Genomic DNA, 18,221 nt, shown 5'->3' on the forward strand with positions numbered 1-18,221 from the left:
GTGTGTGTGTGTGTGTGTGTGTGTGTGTCTGCGTGTGTGTGCCTTTGGGCTTGTGTTTGTACCTCACTGTCGTTTGACAAGTGTTGGTGTGTTTACGTCCTCGTAACTAAGCGGTTGGGCAAAAGAGGCATGTGTAATATTTACTTTCATTATATACATAGTTATATATATGTATGTATGTATGTATGTATGTATGTATGTATATATATCCTGAGTACGATTTTAAACTGTATCCGCTAGAGGAGTTTTTGTCCGGGAATTTCAATCTTTTGAGAAGTATGGAACCAGCTCTTAGCCACTGTTGTTCCAGGTCTACTCTGACCCAGAGCAGTAGCACCTGTCAGGGTTCCAGGTATGAATTAACTAGAACATGTCCAATGTGGTCACTAAATTTTAATGTGAAACTGAAAGACTCTAGCTGTTATATTAACTGCACGGGAACACAGACATACCCTTGGTTAGTTTCGAAGCGTGCAGCAAAACCACAGGGAGTGAGCGGCCCCGAACTGTTGTATCAAGTTCCTTCTAGGAAGGATGTAAAACCTGCCGTTTCACATGATTACTGGCCACCTCGCCTCCACGTGTCCCCATGTACTAATCACGAAGGCTCAGGGAATGTTACTCGTGTTCTATAAGCATTTATCACTATAATCCAGTGACGTACAAATGTCTTTTTATGGTTATCTTATTCGTCATTCCATCAGCTACAATACTATGGCAACAGAGAAGTGGCGATGCATGCAGACCTAACCAGTTGGAAGCGCTTAGCAAGATACAGCTTTTGTCTGTCACCTATGCTTCAAGCCATGTAAATCTGCAACGAGACTGATTAGTCTCTTGAAAGGTCATGGGTGGAAGGTAGAAATACTATCGACAGCGAAGAAGTGCAAGGAGACGGCAATCATCGATGAAAGTGGAACATTCACCATTTATTTATGTATATGTATGTGTGTGTATGAATGTATGTATGTACGTACACACACACACATATATATATATGATGTGTGTATGTGCGTGCGTGCGTGTGTGTGTGTGTATGTGTGTGTACATGTGTGTGTGTGTAAAATACCTTATTGATTGTTAGGAGGGTAAAAGAAATCATAAATTTTATGCTAACCTTGATTACATTACCATATCTTTCTAAAGTTTTTTACCTTCAAGACCACATGCACTTTCAAAGACCTATTGTTATCCTTAGTTATCCATCCACGATACATATCTTTCTGACGCACATTAGTTTCTGAGTTACAATACTTTTTAGAGCACATTACTTTCTTGGAGACATCAGATAAAATGAAATTACTGCAACCAAGATTCCAAAGAAGATCACGAACTTAGTTGACTGAGAGTTCACCTTCATAATACGTCACATAATACATCACTCCACATACATAAATAGAATATTGTGCATTAGATAAATACTTGTTTCGTTTTTGAGTGGTTTTATACTATGAAAACAGTACGTGAACTTCAGAAATAAAGTTATAGAACTTTGTCATATTTTCGAAAATGTAACTCAAACCTTAGGTAAACAGCAATAAGTGAGGACATTTAAGTTGTGTTTTGAAAGTGTTTTGTCCTTTGAGACTAAGAATATGTCTCATAACTTTATAGCAGTTAATGTTATATGTCAGATGATTAAATATATAAAAAGAGATTAATAATTGTTTGAAACACGACCGCCTGCTATATTTTGTTTAAAGACCTTTCGCATCATAGATTATTCAAACGTATCAAAGCATTTTCCCTCGTGATGTTAGGCTCCACACAGTGCTTGCGCCTTTGGTCTCCAGAGAAATACCACAATGTCCTGTGGCAGCATATAGTTGGTAAACTTGAATCTGTATATCGCTGTTTAAAGTTTTGTTTAAGTATTCAATGTCATACAATACTTCCCATTAGCGAACCGAAACACTAATTAATTAATTAATAAAATGTAGTCATAATTGAATTAATATTGCTCTTACAGATAGCATTTCCTTATTTGTAACAGTATCATGACGACAAATTATAAGGTTAGTTTCATTTCCTTGTGGTCAGTCACCGAGAACCAAATGGTTGCTATGGTAAATATATTGATTTCTTTCACTAGGAAAAAGATACGATTTTTACAGAACATAGGACATTCAATAGATTTCTAGATTTATTTTATCAAAATAAAAATGATCAGAGATAAAACTGACGCTTCAGAATTTGGCTTCAAACAGGGCGTATGTAAAATAGATACACTAAAGCGACCTCAGTTAGAAAAGTAACATTTTTTTGTTGCAATGGCTAAGTACTGTAGTCAAGAAAACTCAGCTGATAAGAAATTCAACCAGACGCAAATACCCACAGCCCAACCCAGTAGGTATTCTTGTACCTGTCCCATCCTCCAATTTATGATAGGGCTAGGCATATAATCGAGCCATGTTATTTAAAAGATGAATTTTAATGAATCTAATAATCCTTAAACGGAAGCTCTATGTTTAAAAGTTTCTATTTTATTGTATTTCTTCTTTTTTAATATCCAAAAACAGTGGATTAATCAAAAACAGGCTAAAATACCCCATCGCATTTCAAGGTGGGAAAGAAATGCATCTTAGTTCTGAGTTCAAATGCTACCAAGGTTGACTTTATCTTTCATCCTTTTGGTGTCAATGAATTATGTACCGATTGAGCCCTGGGGTTAATGTAATCAACTACCCCCCTCCCCCAAAATTTCAGGCCTTGTGCCTATAGTATAAAGGATTATTGATTACATAATCCCATCTATTTGGCAAATAGGGCGTAAAATTCTTCAGGTTTCGAAACAAGGAAATACCTAATATCATGTTTAACCTTTTCACAATTGATGAATTGTCTTCCCTTTAAATAATCCTTTCTGCTGTAAGCACAAGGCCTGAAATTTGGGAGAGGAGACTAGTCGATTACATCGAAACCAGTGATCCACTGGTACTTAACTTATCGATTCCGAAAGGATGAAAGACAAAGTCGACTTCGGTGGAATTTGAACTCAGAACGTAGCGGCGGACGAAATACCGCTAAGCATTTCATCTGGCGTGCTAACGATTCTGCTCGCTCTCCGCCCTCTAAATAATGTTGCAATGACCTGAAAACATGACATTTAGACGGAGCAATGTCAGGAGAGTAAAAAAGATGATGCAAACTTTCATATTTAGTGCTATAATCTTTTCCTGGGTGATTTAGGCAATATGCTGTCTTGCGTTTTTGTACACAAGCAGCACACCTTTACGACTGGCCAATAATGAGCACTTTTTCAGCAATTTTTTGCTCAATGCTTCCAGTTGACGACAATATTAACTTTTTCGCTTTGGTTTAAGACGTCATGATAGACGACAGCCTTCATATCTCTCCAAACACAGGGCATAACTTTTTCTCGGATGTAGTCCCGGTTTCAAGGTGGATTCTCCTTTTCGTTGAGTGCTAACCATTTTCGTTTTTTAGTTGGATTATGGAGAATCCACTTTTCATCATCTGTGGTGATTCTACTCAGAAAAGGTCAAAGATGAGCAGAAGGTAACTCTTTAATTAAGCTGGGAAGCAGTCAGATGATGAGGGAACTACCGACTAAGTTTAGACACTTCTCGTAGTTCATGAAGTTGTTGCATGACTAAAGAGTGATTTGAACTCTTTTGCTAATTCTTTTGCAGTAGGCGTGGCTGCATGCTAAGAAGTTTGTTTCCTAACCACATGGTTCCGGGTTCTGTCCCTCTACGTGACACTTTGAGCAATTCCGACCAAAAACTTGCGCATAGATTTGATATACAGAAACTGAAAGAAGACCATCGTGTGTGTGTGTGTGTGTATGTGTGTGTGTGTGTGTGTGTGTGTGTGTGTGTGTGTGTGTGTGTCTTTGTCACTGTGATTGTTTCTCACCACCGCTTGATAACTGGTGTTGCTGTGTTTACGACCCGTAACTTAGCAGTTCGGCAAAAGAAACCGATAGAATAAGTACCAGCCTTTGCAAAAAATAATAAATATTCGTTCGACTAAAAGTGGTGCTCTAGTCATGCTCGCAGTCTGACTGAAACAAGTAAAAGATAACTACGGTTTTCAGAAGCTCAATATTGACAGAATTTGGTCACTCAGATCGAGTGGAATCTACAAGAGAAAAATTTCCCGAACGAAACTGGTCTAACTATCGTTGGCATGTCAAGATACTTTAACCTTCATTTCCACAGAGAGAATGAATAATTCTGGCTGGTTCCATTGTTTGAACCACCCGTTTTTAAATTCATACAGTATACGATGTTTGATATAAATCTGATTTAAACAAAGAAACAAAATCAAAATTAGAATGTACGAGGTGGTATCAAAAAGTTCCCGGACTAGTTTTGTAGCACACCAACAGATGCCAGCACACGGCTGCTTGCACGGTGAAAGCTAGCAATGACCTTCATGAGGCAGTGTACCAAGTAACATCGCTGTGTTTACTTCGCAAGTTGTAAAATTTGTGTTTTTGTCATCATGTGTATGTGTAGTCTGTGATTTTTGTCAAGGACAGGAAATTGAAACAAAGAACCAACAGGAAATTTTGCGTTAAACTTGGAAAGTCTGCTGCAGAAAAAGTGAGCATACTTCGGCGATGTTTCGAGTGGCACAGGCGCTTCAAGAGGCACCACAGAGCCGCAGCCCAATCAAGAGCATGCTCATCGCTTCTCATCGACACCCGCGGTATTGTGCATCGAGATCTCGTCCTCCAAGGCCAGACCGTCAATCGAAAATTCTACTGCGACGTTTTGAAGTGTTTGAGGGACGATATTTGGCGAAAGCAACCGGATCTGTAGAGCGCGAAGAAATGGATTCTTCACGACGACAATGCAGCCTGACACAGAGCTCTCCTCACTTGCAAGTTTCTCCCCCAAAACAACATGGTATCGCTTCTGTCCCCGCTCTATTCACCATATTTAGCACCTGCGGACTTCCATCTTTTCCCCAATATGAAAATGCTGTTCAAAGGTCACCGTTTTAACACCGTTGTCGAGATCCAGAGCGAATCGCAGAAGGTGATCGAATCGCTTATAGAAAAACGACTTCCAGGCCGGATTCCAAAAGTGGCAGGAACGCTGGGACCGGTTTACTGATGCGCAAGGTGAGTATTTCAAAGGCGATGATGTTAAAACTTAGGTAAATAAGTTATTTTTCATTAAACATAAATAGTCCGGGAACTTTTTGATACCACCTTACTAAAGTTAATGTTTATTTTATCTTAAATACTGAAAAAGTAACCCCGGAGTGTTCATGTCAAAAATACGACAGCATTTTCTTTCTAGCCCCTTGCTATACATTAGGGTTAGGGTTGAATGAATATAGTTACAATCATAGTTCATATTTATATCATACAAACCTGCTTATAAACATACCTAGATTAGTAATAAAGTGTAGTATTTCGATACTTCAGAGTTTGATCATATGCAGCCGTGTCACATGTCACACTGAAAAACAAATACCATATAAATTTCGCAAATCTAAATATAAGTTCGTATACCATCGAGAGGGATAAGTTTTAAATGTTTGGCCAAATACATTCTTCGGAAAAATATAATTAAATGTTTTCGGTAGAACCGACTCTTTGTCGGTTCTACCGAAAACATTTAATTATATTTAATAAAAGGGTACTATTTCAAATTCTGCCCAGAATGTTAGAATTACGTCTCAGAAGATCAAGTGGCTGCTCGACCTGCTCGCAAAAACAACCAAATCGCTCTAAAATCAAACCCTACCGTGTTATATGAAATGGGTACATTAGATAATGTAGTCCTACATACCCTTAAAAAACGGTAGCATTTGATCATAGCTCTATTTGGTCATACTTGACCTGGGACTAAACAACAATAACACTTACGAACTTTCATATTTTATTGTTTTTTTTTGTGTTATTTCTGTTTTGTTTTGTTTTTGTTTTCTTTTTTGCCGATGTAGATTTCCATTGTTTCTTTCGTAGTCAGGTTTTATAATTTTACTTGGGTGCAATCCATGTGAGAACCAGAGAAGGTTATGTGCAAAAATACATTTAATGACTAAAACATTAAACAGCTGTATTATGAAGGAGTGCTGAAAAGTTCCTGGTTTTCATTTTATCGTAAAAGGCCTGACTGGATGCCTAACCTTCCGAGCTCTTTTACAGGGCGTCAATAAGTGTGTGAAGCCGAGAGGGAAATATATTGAATACATGATCGTCCTGTATTTTTTCTTTTACCCAAAGCCAGGAACTTTTCAGCATCCCCTCGTATATATTCACACTGTGTAACCGGTATTTAGTACATCTCATATGAAGAGCAAAAGAAATACAACATTAACTTTTTCCTAAAATGTCATCCACATGTTATAATTAAGCAGTTAAACAGATGATATTAATGTATTTTAGTATGTTATTTAGTGATTCAATTGCAATTACTTCGGCATGTTATAATCATGATGCACTTCCGCTGAGAATTTTCAAGCCAAATCCCTCCGGACCTGCCCCAGATAATTACAGATAAGATAAAAATAATGTCAGTAATTAACTAAAATTAATTTGCTATTGCCAGTTTTGTTACATGTACAACTGTATATTTGAAAAGTTCATTTCGCAAGCAAGTGATTCATGCTTCCAACAGTCGGCAAGGCATCTTAGTCAAGTTTCGTTTAATATAACCAATAACTTATGAGCGGAATTCGGTTGGTAGGAATTCCGCAGAGGTAAGTCTATGTATGAGTCTTAGGCTGGCGTAAACCGACCTAAAAGCTGTTACTGTTTTTTTTTTTTTCTTTTTCTATTGTGTTTTCTGAATATTCCATAATAGATAAAGTGGCGAGCTAGCAGAATCGTTAACATGCCGTATAAAATGCTTAGCGGCATTTTATCTATCTTCATGTTCTGAGTTCAAATTTCACCGAGATCGATTTTGCCTTCCATTCTTCGGGATCGATAAAATGAGTACCAGTTGAGCACTGGGATGATTTAGCCGACTTACCCTACCCACCGAAATATCTGGCCTCCGAATCCTTAATATAGTGATTCGATAAACAGATATCGATAAAATAAGCACCAAAAGAGAATGAGTATTGCTGTCAAAATGATAGATTATACCTCAAAGGCCGGGTCAGAGAAGGGCTGTAGTCAATGAGTGAAAGCAGTAAAAGGACAAATATATGGATGTCATTATACTTTCCGTGTTTATTGTTATAATGACCAGTACACAGTAAAGATGACCAATGTTGAATATAGCTCTCATTGAATACTGTAAATAAAGGATCTTGTAATGGGACACTACCTTTACATTGTGCTCTTTTTACTAATTGTTGCAGTCAGCTACCATGCTATACTGTAATTCAGAATGCTGTCAATTCTACAACAGAAATAACGCAGATTCATTTCATAGTAATTTACAGAGAATTGAAGGAATTTTCCTGCTTGAAGCGTAACTTGCTGGATCATCTCTAGCATAATGATAAAGTCCTCTCAACCTGCGAACTTTTTTTCTCTAGCTACTTGACCATTTTGATATTGAGTGTCATGTTATTATAAACATCCCACGTTACCTGCCTCTCTGACATTTCATTATAGGCAGTCCAGTTGTTATCGGAAGACACGAAATTAAAAAAGCTGGATGCTCTCGGAAAGCTTTTCTTCATAGGTTTGCTCGATCTTGACTGACGTGGGACAGAACAACTGTCTCAAGAAATAAGAAAAGACAACATTAGTTGTTCTATCTTGAAAAAGCATTGTCGATTATATATTATTGGTATTATTTTATTGATTTCAGAAGTAAAACGACAGTTCCGACTGCGTCAAAATTTGAACCCAACATATATGCTGTAAAACATCTATTTTGATACCCAACTCTTTAGACTACCACCAATTATTAACGACCTATAAGACCAATGTGGTGTATAGTATTGCTTCGAGAGGGGGTAATACCAATGTGATGTATAGTACTGCTTCGAGAAGGGGTAGTATCTTTGTAACCCAATCAAGCCGCACACCTTAGTTAAAATAATTTTACTACATAGAAACACTGATCTCTTACAACTCTCAGTTATGGCTTCAACAAATCAGTATCGAACATTGGTAGCCATACCACGGTTCTTCGAGATGGTGAACTAAATTAAGCAGGATATATCAAAAGCCCCGAATGGATTATTGCATAGGGGATGGCAACAGAAGTGTCTGTGTCAAATTAAAGATTAATGGTTCTGAATGCAAGACAGTAAGATATGCGACACACCAATGACATTCTCTAGATATAAATGCCCAGTAAAAAAAGATCACACAATAAATAATGGGAGAGTTAATTGTAAAGTTGGCCGCGTAAATAACGTTGATATAACAGATCGATATGGATTAGGTAGAAGAAATGAAAGAAATAATCAACTATTCTTTTTCTTTAACAAGAAATATTTTAGCAATGACTAACACACTGCTCCAACAACCACCAAGAAAATTATTCACGTGGAAAAGTCCAGATGACATGATAGCAAATCGGGCAGACTACATTCTGATAAACCAACGGCTTAGAGAGTGTGTGAAACTTGCAAAAACATTCCCTGTGGCAGATATATATTGCGACCATACTTCAATGGTAATTATATTACAAATCAAATTTAAGAAAATGAAATGGCTAAAGGAAGAGAACAATTGAACTTAAATTTGCTAAAATAGACAAAGTACAAACAAAGCTAAAATATATCTGTAAAACAATTATGAATATTTACACAATAAAAAAGAAATACAATAATAGAATAAACAAACAGATGGAAGGAGAAAATAAAACATTTAAAGCTAACAAGTAAACATTGTTTTAAAGAGAAAACTGGCTGAAAGGGGAAAAGGAAAAGAAGAAAAAGTGGATGACTGGACAAATTCTATCAAAAATTAAAGAAAGAAACACAATAATAAAGATCAAGACAGATATAGCAGTTTAAGTAAAACAATAAGTAGGGGAGAATAGAAATGTATAAAAGCAAAAGTCAGTTGAAAAAACAACTTCAAAACCATCATAAATTTTTTAATGAAATCACAAAATAGCATATGTATGAGTAAACAAGGTGGTAGCATTAAGGATCGAATGGGGGAATACTGTGATCATGAATAGATTGCATCTAGATGATATCTTTATTCTGTTTCTCTTTTATCTCTTACTTGCTTCAACCATTAGACTGCGGTCATGCTGGGCACCGCCTTGAAGAATTTTTAGTCGAACGAATCGACCCCAGTACTGGCACTTATTCTGTCGATCTCTTTGGTCGAACGGCAATCACCGGTTGTCAAGCGGTGGGTTGAGGGACACATACAGACACAAAGACACAGAACACAGACACAGACACACACACACACACATACACACACACACACACACACACATATATATATATATATATATATATATATATATATATATATCGACTAGATTCGCTCACAAGGCTTTAGTCGGCCCGCGGCTATAATAGAAGACACTTTTCCAAAGTGCCACGAAAGGTAACTGAACCCAGAACCATGTGGTTACGAAGCTAACTTCTTACGGCAAAGCCAGACCGCCTACGCCTCTACACAGCCACGCCTGAACATATATTGGTAAACAGAGACTATTCCCAGTTTCAAAGCTGCTAACAAAAACAAAATCTTAAAATAAGGAGAAAAGGCAATAAACTCAGTGAAAGTTGAAAAGGCTATGAGAGTCGATGAAATATTAGTATTAAAAGCATCCTAGATCTAACAATAGGCTTATATAATGTAATATATGAAAATACATAGATCCAACCGAAATGAAACAACGTCTTTCTTCCAGAACTAATGAATCCAAAAGATCAAACTGTAAGTGTGATGTGTCATGTAACTAAATTACCGATAAAAACAACCATCCAACAACCAATTACATCAAGAATGAAGGAAAAAATAAATCAACTAAAAAGTGATGTCTGCTCTAGGAATGGAAACTCGTGAAGGAACGTTTAACCCAACAGATATCTGTGAAAGAATCCTAGACAAGTCAAGATTGTAGCATATACTTGATAGACTCCGCCAAGACTTTTGACATGTACTGATGTACTCGAGATATGTGATGAAAACTTCCAAATAATAATCATAATGTACAGTAAGCAATAAGCGTAGTGAGAGCTGAACGATGGAGCGAAAATCTCAAAATTTGAAATTAATAAAAACATCAGGCTAGGTTGTGTACTATCGTCTGGCATATTTTAGCAATACACTGAAATCTTCAAAGAAATATAAGATACAACGGGAGTATTTACACGAAGTATGATCATTAACAACCTTAGATATGCAGATGATATTGCTATATTAACTTCCAAAGATTACCGACATAGTATTGTAACCACAAAAAATGACAAAGGAGTGCCTGATGGAATTGAAGTAAATGTAAAGAAAATAATATCCATGTTGATACGCAAGAAACAAAAGTCATCTAAAATCAATGTTATAATTGATAGAAAACCAATTGAACTGACACCAAAAATGATATACCTGAGATATATGTCGTCAGAAAACGGAAAATGTGAGGCAGACATCAAAAGAAAGATCGAGATAGTTAGTAAATCATTTGAAAATATGTCAAACATACTAACATCAAAAAGCATTAATATCGAAACCAGAAAAAAAAATATTATTGAGGTGTTATTTATAAACCAGGTACTAGAATAGATGGAACTGAAGTATGGACATTACCAAAATAGATTAAGAAGCCTTTCAGCTGTGGGCTTAAATAAAACATTCGAGAATATCATTGACAGATCATAAAACCAATGGTGAAGTACTAAGAATGGAAAAAAGACTAAGAAAATTTCATTAGATGCCATCAAAAAGAGAAAGCACATATTTCGGACACTTAATTACAAAAAATAGTTTACAGCGACTGTTCATAGAAGACAAAATATAAATGGAAAAAGAGGGAAAGTAATATCAAACAGCAAATGTATAAGGACAGTACAAAACCGAGATGATGATGATGATGATGGGGTGGTCGTGATGGTGGTGGTGATGATGGTGAGGAGGAGGAGGAGGAGGAGGAGGAGGATTTACACTACCTAGTTCGGTAATGCACTAATAGGAAACCTAAATCCTGCCAGATTTCTCCATCTGGTGTATAATTGGGTAGAATCCTTTAGAAATAGTGATTCTGTGTCTAATAAAGGGAAGCAACTAATCAGGTATGAAGCAAGCAACTACTGCGCTGGTCATTTCCACTTTCTTACACTTTAAGCCATCTCTAACATCCTGACTGGATTTTGATTTCTTTTCAACGAGAATATTAATTCATATTAAATCCTTGCTAAATAATTAAATCCATAAGGAAACACAACTTGGATAGCGTTTCGAACCTAACATCTAAACTACGTCTTCACATTCAATTTTGTTATTGTTTAGCCTCTATGTCAGCCCTAACTGAGCAGGCTCATAATCAAAAGCATTCCAGGGGTAACCATCCTGTCTTTTTATATAACGAGATTTACATTCTCCAATGTAGCCTTCTTTAATACAGTAGGGTCTCATGTGAGGAAAGTGAGGTAATATTTATGATTAGCCTACCGGATGCCCTGAGTATTTCTTATAACACAAAATGCTATCTAATAATTCCATTGACATCGAGACTAGAACGCAAATTAAGCCCAGTGCTGTGCCCAGAAAGGCAAAATTGGCTTTGTTGGAATCTGAACTCAGAACGTAAAAAAGAGGTAATTATATACTGCAAGACAATCCCTCTATCTATACACTTTAAAATCTGATGCTAAATTTGCATCATATAATTATACCAGACATACAGACAGATAGACAGACACATACATACATGCATAGACAGATAGACAGATAAATAGATAGATAGGTGGATAGATAGATAGATGGATAGATAGATAGATAGATAAATAGATAGATAGATAGATAGATAGATAGATAGACATAAATACGTATAAATATGTATATTAATACACATACATATATGTGTACATACATACCTACATACACACATATATACCTACCTACCCACTTACATACATAAACTAATGCATTAAAGTATGTACGTATGTATGTACATATGTATGACTATATAATCTATTTCGGCTGGATTATATGGCTGTTCCTCTGGAGTTACTCCAGGTTGGTTATCATACACCTGCTTCACAGGATAAAGAATAAACAACGACCAAGATGACAAATCGAAATATCCAGCTGATTGCTTAACAACGGGCTTCTACCCCCACTCCTTGTTTTAATTGTGAAAGAAGATATGTCAAAGCATTCGAATTAAAAAGGAGATAATAGGAGAGAGTAAAGTATAACAATGGCACTCCGTCGGTCACGACGACGAGGATTCCAGTTGATCTGATTAAGGTGAAACTAACGTGCAAGTGGCTGAGCACTTCACAGACACGGGTACCGTTAATGTAGTTCTTAGGGAGATTCAGCGTGACACAGGATGTGATAAGGTCGATTCTTTGAAATAAAGGTACAAGGTATAATAGCGACTTAGTTGAATAAGGGATTTGGGGAGCAGATATATGAATTTGGTGAATATTAGAAAAGGGATGGAGGAAAAAGATTGAATGGAAAGGAGAAAAAGAGGAGGCTTAGGGCTATGAGATGATACATAGAATTGATTTATTACAAATGCACGAGACTTTAAAGGGTGAAAGAAAGAATCGGTTATATCGGCCCTAGTACGCAGTTCTGGAAGGATGAAAGGCAATACTGACTTCAGCAGGATTTGAACTGAGAATGTAAAGAGCTGGAACAAATATTGCAAGGCAGCATTAAAAAAAGTCCAAACATGTTAAATAAGACACAAGGTAAAATATTAAATATTACACTAGGTTTGAATGATTAGAATAATTACTTAGATGGAGTAGATATAGGATGGCAGACTGCAACATGCTCGTAACTAGCTATTTATTCACCAAAATGGAGGCTTCAAAGTACAGATAATAAAGGTTTGTTACCTAATTGCATACATAGTAGACTACGGGTGCATTCGGACCTTACCTGACAGTTGTTTGAATACATAAATGCATTTAAAAGAGAGGAGAGAGGAGGGACAGAAAATCAACTTTTTATCCAATCGTTTCAAAACATAAAGTTTAGAAATGGCGACATATAACTGCCGTTACTGGAGCAACTCATACTTATCTTTGGCGACTTGGGAAACATTAGACTAAAATGATGTTAGAAACACCAGTTATCTGTTTAATATATCTTTTTTCGTAATCCATTTGAAACCTGATCTGCAAGTATTTATTAGAAATGAGATGGGTTAATTAGACTGTTTCAACATCTTGCTTGAAGTCAACACCACCGGTTTGTATTCTCTTACTTCTCTATTCAATAAAATGTTTTTGCTTTTGTTTTGTTTTTTTTCTTTTTGCTTTTTGCTTTTAGTAATATAATCTAGTCGAACGAATCTTCATGAAAATTTAACTACTCAAACTATTAACGAAAATAACCATATCATCTAATCTATTGCAATTGTTTTCTTTCGTACCATGCAATAATTTATAGTCGCAACTTAAATGCCGCCCATCTAAAAAAATTTTAGAGGAAAAGCAATGCAATTTGTCATGCTTAAAAGTTACAACTTCCTGAAACCAAATCGGTACTTTTGAGAACGCATCGTTTTTGTCCAGTAAATTTTTAATGGAAATGTTATAGATATTATAAGAGCCAATCCTTCGACACGATGTTAACAAAAAGTTAATCTGTATCAAACCTACATGCCCATTAGGGTGGAGCATTTTCCAGTTTCTATGGCGTATAAGCGACAATGAGCACAAAACTCTAATCTGAAAAGTACTCCAGTTCATGGTAGCGTTGGCCCGATACCAGCCGTGCAATTATTTTCAGCTAGTGGACTAGGACAACGTGACACAACGCACCACCCAAACCAAAGACCTTTCAATTGTAAACACTTTAACTACTAAGTTTTTATACCATAAATGTGAGAGAAGCCATAATTTGAAAGTAACGGTTTCTCTTTATAGGAGTGGCTATGTGGTAAGTAGCTTGCTTACCAACCACATGGTTCCGGGTTCAGTCCCACTGCGTGGCACCTCGGGCAAGTGTCTTCTACTATAGCCTCGGGTCAACCAAAGCCTTGTGAGTGGATTTGGTAGATGGAAACTGAAAGAAGCCCGTCGTATATATGTATATATATGTATGTACGTGTATATGTTTGTGTCTCTGTGTTTGTTTCCCCCCAACATCGCTTGACAACCGATGCTGGTGCGTTTATGTCTCCGTAACTTAGCGGTTCGGCAAAAAAGACCGATAGAATAAGTACTAGGCTTACAAACAACAAATCCTGGAGTCGATTTGCTCGAATAAAGGTGGTGCTCCAGCATGGCCGCAGTCAATTGACTGAAACAAGTAAAGTATAAAATTATTTGGAAATGGATGCATGGCGTTCAATGCTGAATGCTCGAAATGAGGAGTAGATAGACAGCCGACAACTGATGAAGGGTCCTTTCCCTGTTTTCCATTTTTTCTCGTTGTTTATGTATTTCATGTTGTTTGAACCGTTGGTGATGTTCTGTACACATAAATGCATTATTATTATTATTATCATTATTATTATTATTATATATATATAAATTGAAAAAGTTCGTTATAGCTAATAATGATACCATAAACAATTATACAAATTGAGAAAAGATATTAAAAAATTAAAATTAGATTTAATTTAGATTTAATAAGTTCATATTCTTATTGCTTGATCTAGCAGGATATTTCTGAATATGATGAATTTTTATTATAAATTATTTTCTCTCTTTTTGGACTCCTCAAAAAGTTTGAATTGTTCTACTTGAACTTATATTTTTCTTATATATATATATATATATATATATATATACTAGCCTAAAAGCCGCACTCCGCGCGGAGTTTTAAACTGGCTCTTGCGAAGGGCTAATTGGGCCTGTCGCCCAAAACTAAAGAGACCAATTATAATAAAGCATTTATCGGTACCCTACCATCTCAGATTTATATCACACAGTATCACATTTGTAGAATTTTGTATCACTGTGACATTTGGCGATCAATGTAAAGCAGCAAGATAAACATCATTCTTGGTTTTGCCATTTGGTGTGAGTATGAAGAGATTGTTGCTATTTCAATCTCTGGAACAACCAGCATAGAACTGACCATGTGAAAAGCACTGCTGCATGAGGTGAAGTCCAACAATTTTTAGTAATTGTCCTTGACTCTTGTTAACTGACATTGCAAAACAAACTCTTACTGGAAATTGAAGTCTCTTGAATTCAAAAGGCATATTTGCTGGAATCAGTGGAATTCTTGGAATAAATACCTTTTTTCTCCTTTTCCTTGTCCAATGAAGCTTGTTGCTTCCAAAAGATGTGGATGTATTTGCTTGACAATCAGTCTTGTATCATTGCACAGCTTTGGAGAATCCAGATTTCTCAAAAGCATGATTGGAACTCCTTTGTTCAATGTCAGTTTGTGAGAGGGCATTCTAGGAGGATCCAAAAAGTTTTTAAAAAAACTCAGTAGGATAATTGACAGCCTCACTGGAGTCCACAGCAGTATCAATTGAGAAATACTTTTTTCCTTAGTATTGATTGATTGCATAGGTTTTCAATTGACAACTTAAACAATTTCATTCTTTGGTGCAAGTATGGATCTTTCACAAAGCCAATCATGATCTTGAAAATTACACCCAATGTTTGGATAAACATTGGTAATCATCTCTTCTACAGTTTTGACCAAAATTCCACAGTCATTTTGAAAATGGTGTCTCCATTACTTTCTTGCTGAATGCTTCCATTTCCCAAATCCAGCAGCTGAGCTGCAAATCTTCCGGCATCCAAATCTCTGAGTAAACTGGCTCCGCCGAATGTCCGGTCCGGCGGAAGTTCGATCAGGCCGAAAGTCCGATATGTGTCAAAAACCGATTTGGGCCGAAAGTTCAAGTTCTTCAATATTTCCTTCCGAGCGCTTCAATTCACAAACTCCGCGGAGATTCGAAACCTAACGAACAGGAAACCTCTCACTCTAACTTGGATCTAGTTTTAAATGAACTGAATTGAAAATATTTTATAAATTCACAAAGTTTTGCTATTACTTTAAATTCAGTTTAAATGAAAAAATGTGTAAGGTCACAAATTTTTGGAGTTCTTTTAAAATTTGAATTTTAACTGTTAGCGTATAAGAAATCCTCATCTAGATCTAACTCCAATGCTGGATTTTCAAGACTTTTGATCACTATAAGCAAATCATTTGTTGGTGACATTGTGCCAAATTGGAATATGGAACGTTTTTCGCTTCGTTCCGCTAAGAACGTGAATCCATCGTGTGCGTTGATGCCACACACTGGTAAGTGAGTGATGAAATGGCCTGTAGTAGTGACTTGAGTGGCGACGTACGAAAGCGATCGGTAAGGTGTTGACCTGTTTCTCCAATGTAAAGTATACCACATAGTTTGAATATGATGCAATAAATAAGATCATATGTGCATCAGAAATTCTGAGTAATATAATACTAGATGGTATCAAAAGGTTTCCGGACTAGAATCGTTTAATAAAAAATAATTTATTTTCTTAAGTCTTAACTTCATCTTCGAAATAATCAATACACGGATCCCAGCGTTCTTGTCGCTTTTGGAATCCGGCCTGGAAGTCGTTTTCCGTAAGCGAGTAGTAGACCTTCGCTCTGGATATCGACAATGGTGTTAAAACGGTGACCTTTGAGCAGCATTTTCATCTTGGAGAAGAGATGGAAGTCCGTAGGTGCTAACTCTGGCGAATAGGGGGAATACAGAAGCAATGCCATATTGTTTTGGGGGAGAAACTCACGAGTGAGCAGAGCTCGGTGTCAGGGTGCATTATCGTCGTGAAGAATCCAGTTCTTCGCGCTCGACAAATCCGGTTGCTTTCGCCGAATGTCCTCCATCAAATGCTTCAAAACGTCGCAGTAGAATTCTCGATTGATGGTCTGGCCTTGGAGGACGAAATCTCGATGCACAGTACCACATTTCCGGAGTGACGCTCGTGCAGATGTTCCAGATCGCTCGTCGTTTTTCAGGGAAGTTCTTCCGTTTTTGAAGTGTGCCACTCGAAACATTGCGTACGATCCATTTCCTCGTCGCCGTAAGCTTGCCGAAGCATGCTCAATGTCTCTGTAGCAGACTTCCCAAGTTTAACACAAAATTTCACGTTGTCTCTTTTTTCCTACTTCCTGTCCATGATAAAATCAAGGACCACAACATACACGTGATCACAAAAACACAAATTTCACATCTTGCGAAGTAAACACAGTGATGTCACTCAGCACACTGCCTCACGAAAGTCAGTGCTAGCTCTCACTGCGAAGCAACCGTTTGCTGCCATCTGTTGGTGCACTACAGAACTAGTCCGGATACTTTTTAGTACCACTATAATGACTTCGGCCCAGTGAGGACTGTAGTGTTGTTAATGTGGGAGCAGGTATTGCATTTTTGGTGAGTGCATTTAAAAATACTTGGTTGAGTGGGATTAAATTCTGTGAAGCTACTTACTAGGAAGATGAGAGAGAGAGAGAGAGAGAGAGAGAGAGAGAGAGAGAGAGAGAGAGAGAGAGAGAGAGAGAGAGAGAGAGAAAGAGAGAGAGAGAGAGATGGGAATACAGACTGAAGGCATAGGTAAAGAGTGTAAGAGAGCGGTGGCACAGTTGATGGCCTGGGTCCACAACTAATCGATTCAAGAAAACTTGTTGCTTTCTTTCTCATTTGGATTCGAAATCTAGATCAATGTTGTAGAGCCAGTAAAGGCGAATAGGATTGAAAAAGATGGTAGAGAAGATTTAATGTTTCGTGTGAGAAGTGTAGTGGTGATAGGAGTAGGAGTCAGGATTAAATGAACTATCTTATTTTCTGCTCCTACACCTTTTACTTCGTTAAAACCTTTCTTATCCCTCAACTTTCCTCTCATCTTTTCCCTTCACCTCACTCTCAACTTCGCTCGCTTCTCCTCGTCTTCATTGTAATCCTCTTTTCTTCTACCTTTCAATATGTTTCTATATCAACCCCTTAACCTCCTTTTTCTTTGTCTTTTGGACCGATATCTTTCTACGCTTTCATCTCCGGCGTACACCCTACTCTCTAGCAGCTACACATGAAGAACCTAATTATCGTCACGACCAAACAAAACCTGCTCTTAAGCACAAGATACTACTTTACATTCTCTTTAACCTTCTCCAACTATGCATCATCTATCTGTACGCATATATATATGTATATATA

The sequence above is a fragment of the Octopus bimaculoides genome, chromosome 13, assembly GCF_001194135.2.
Source record: "Octopus bimaculoides isolate UCB-OBI-ISO-001 chromosome 13, ASM119413v2, whole genome shotgun sequence".
NCBI lineage: Eukaryota > Metazoa > Mollusca > Cephalopoda > Octopoda > Octopodidae > Octopus > Octopus bimaculoides.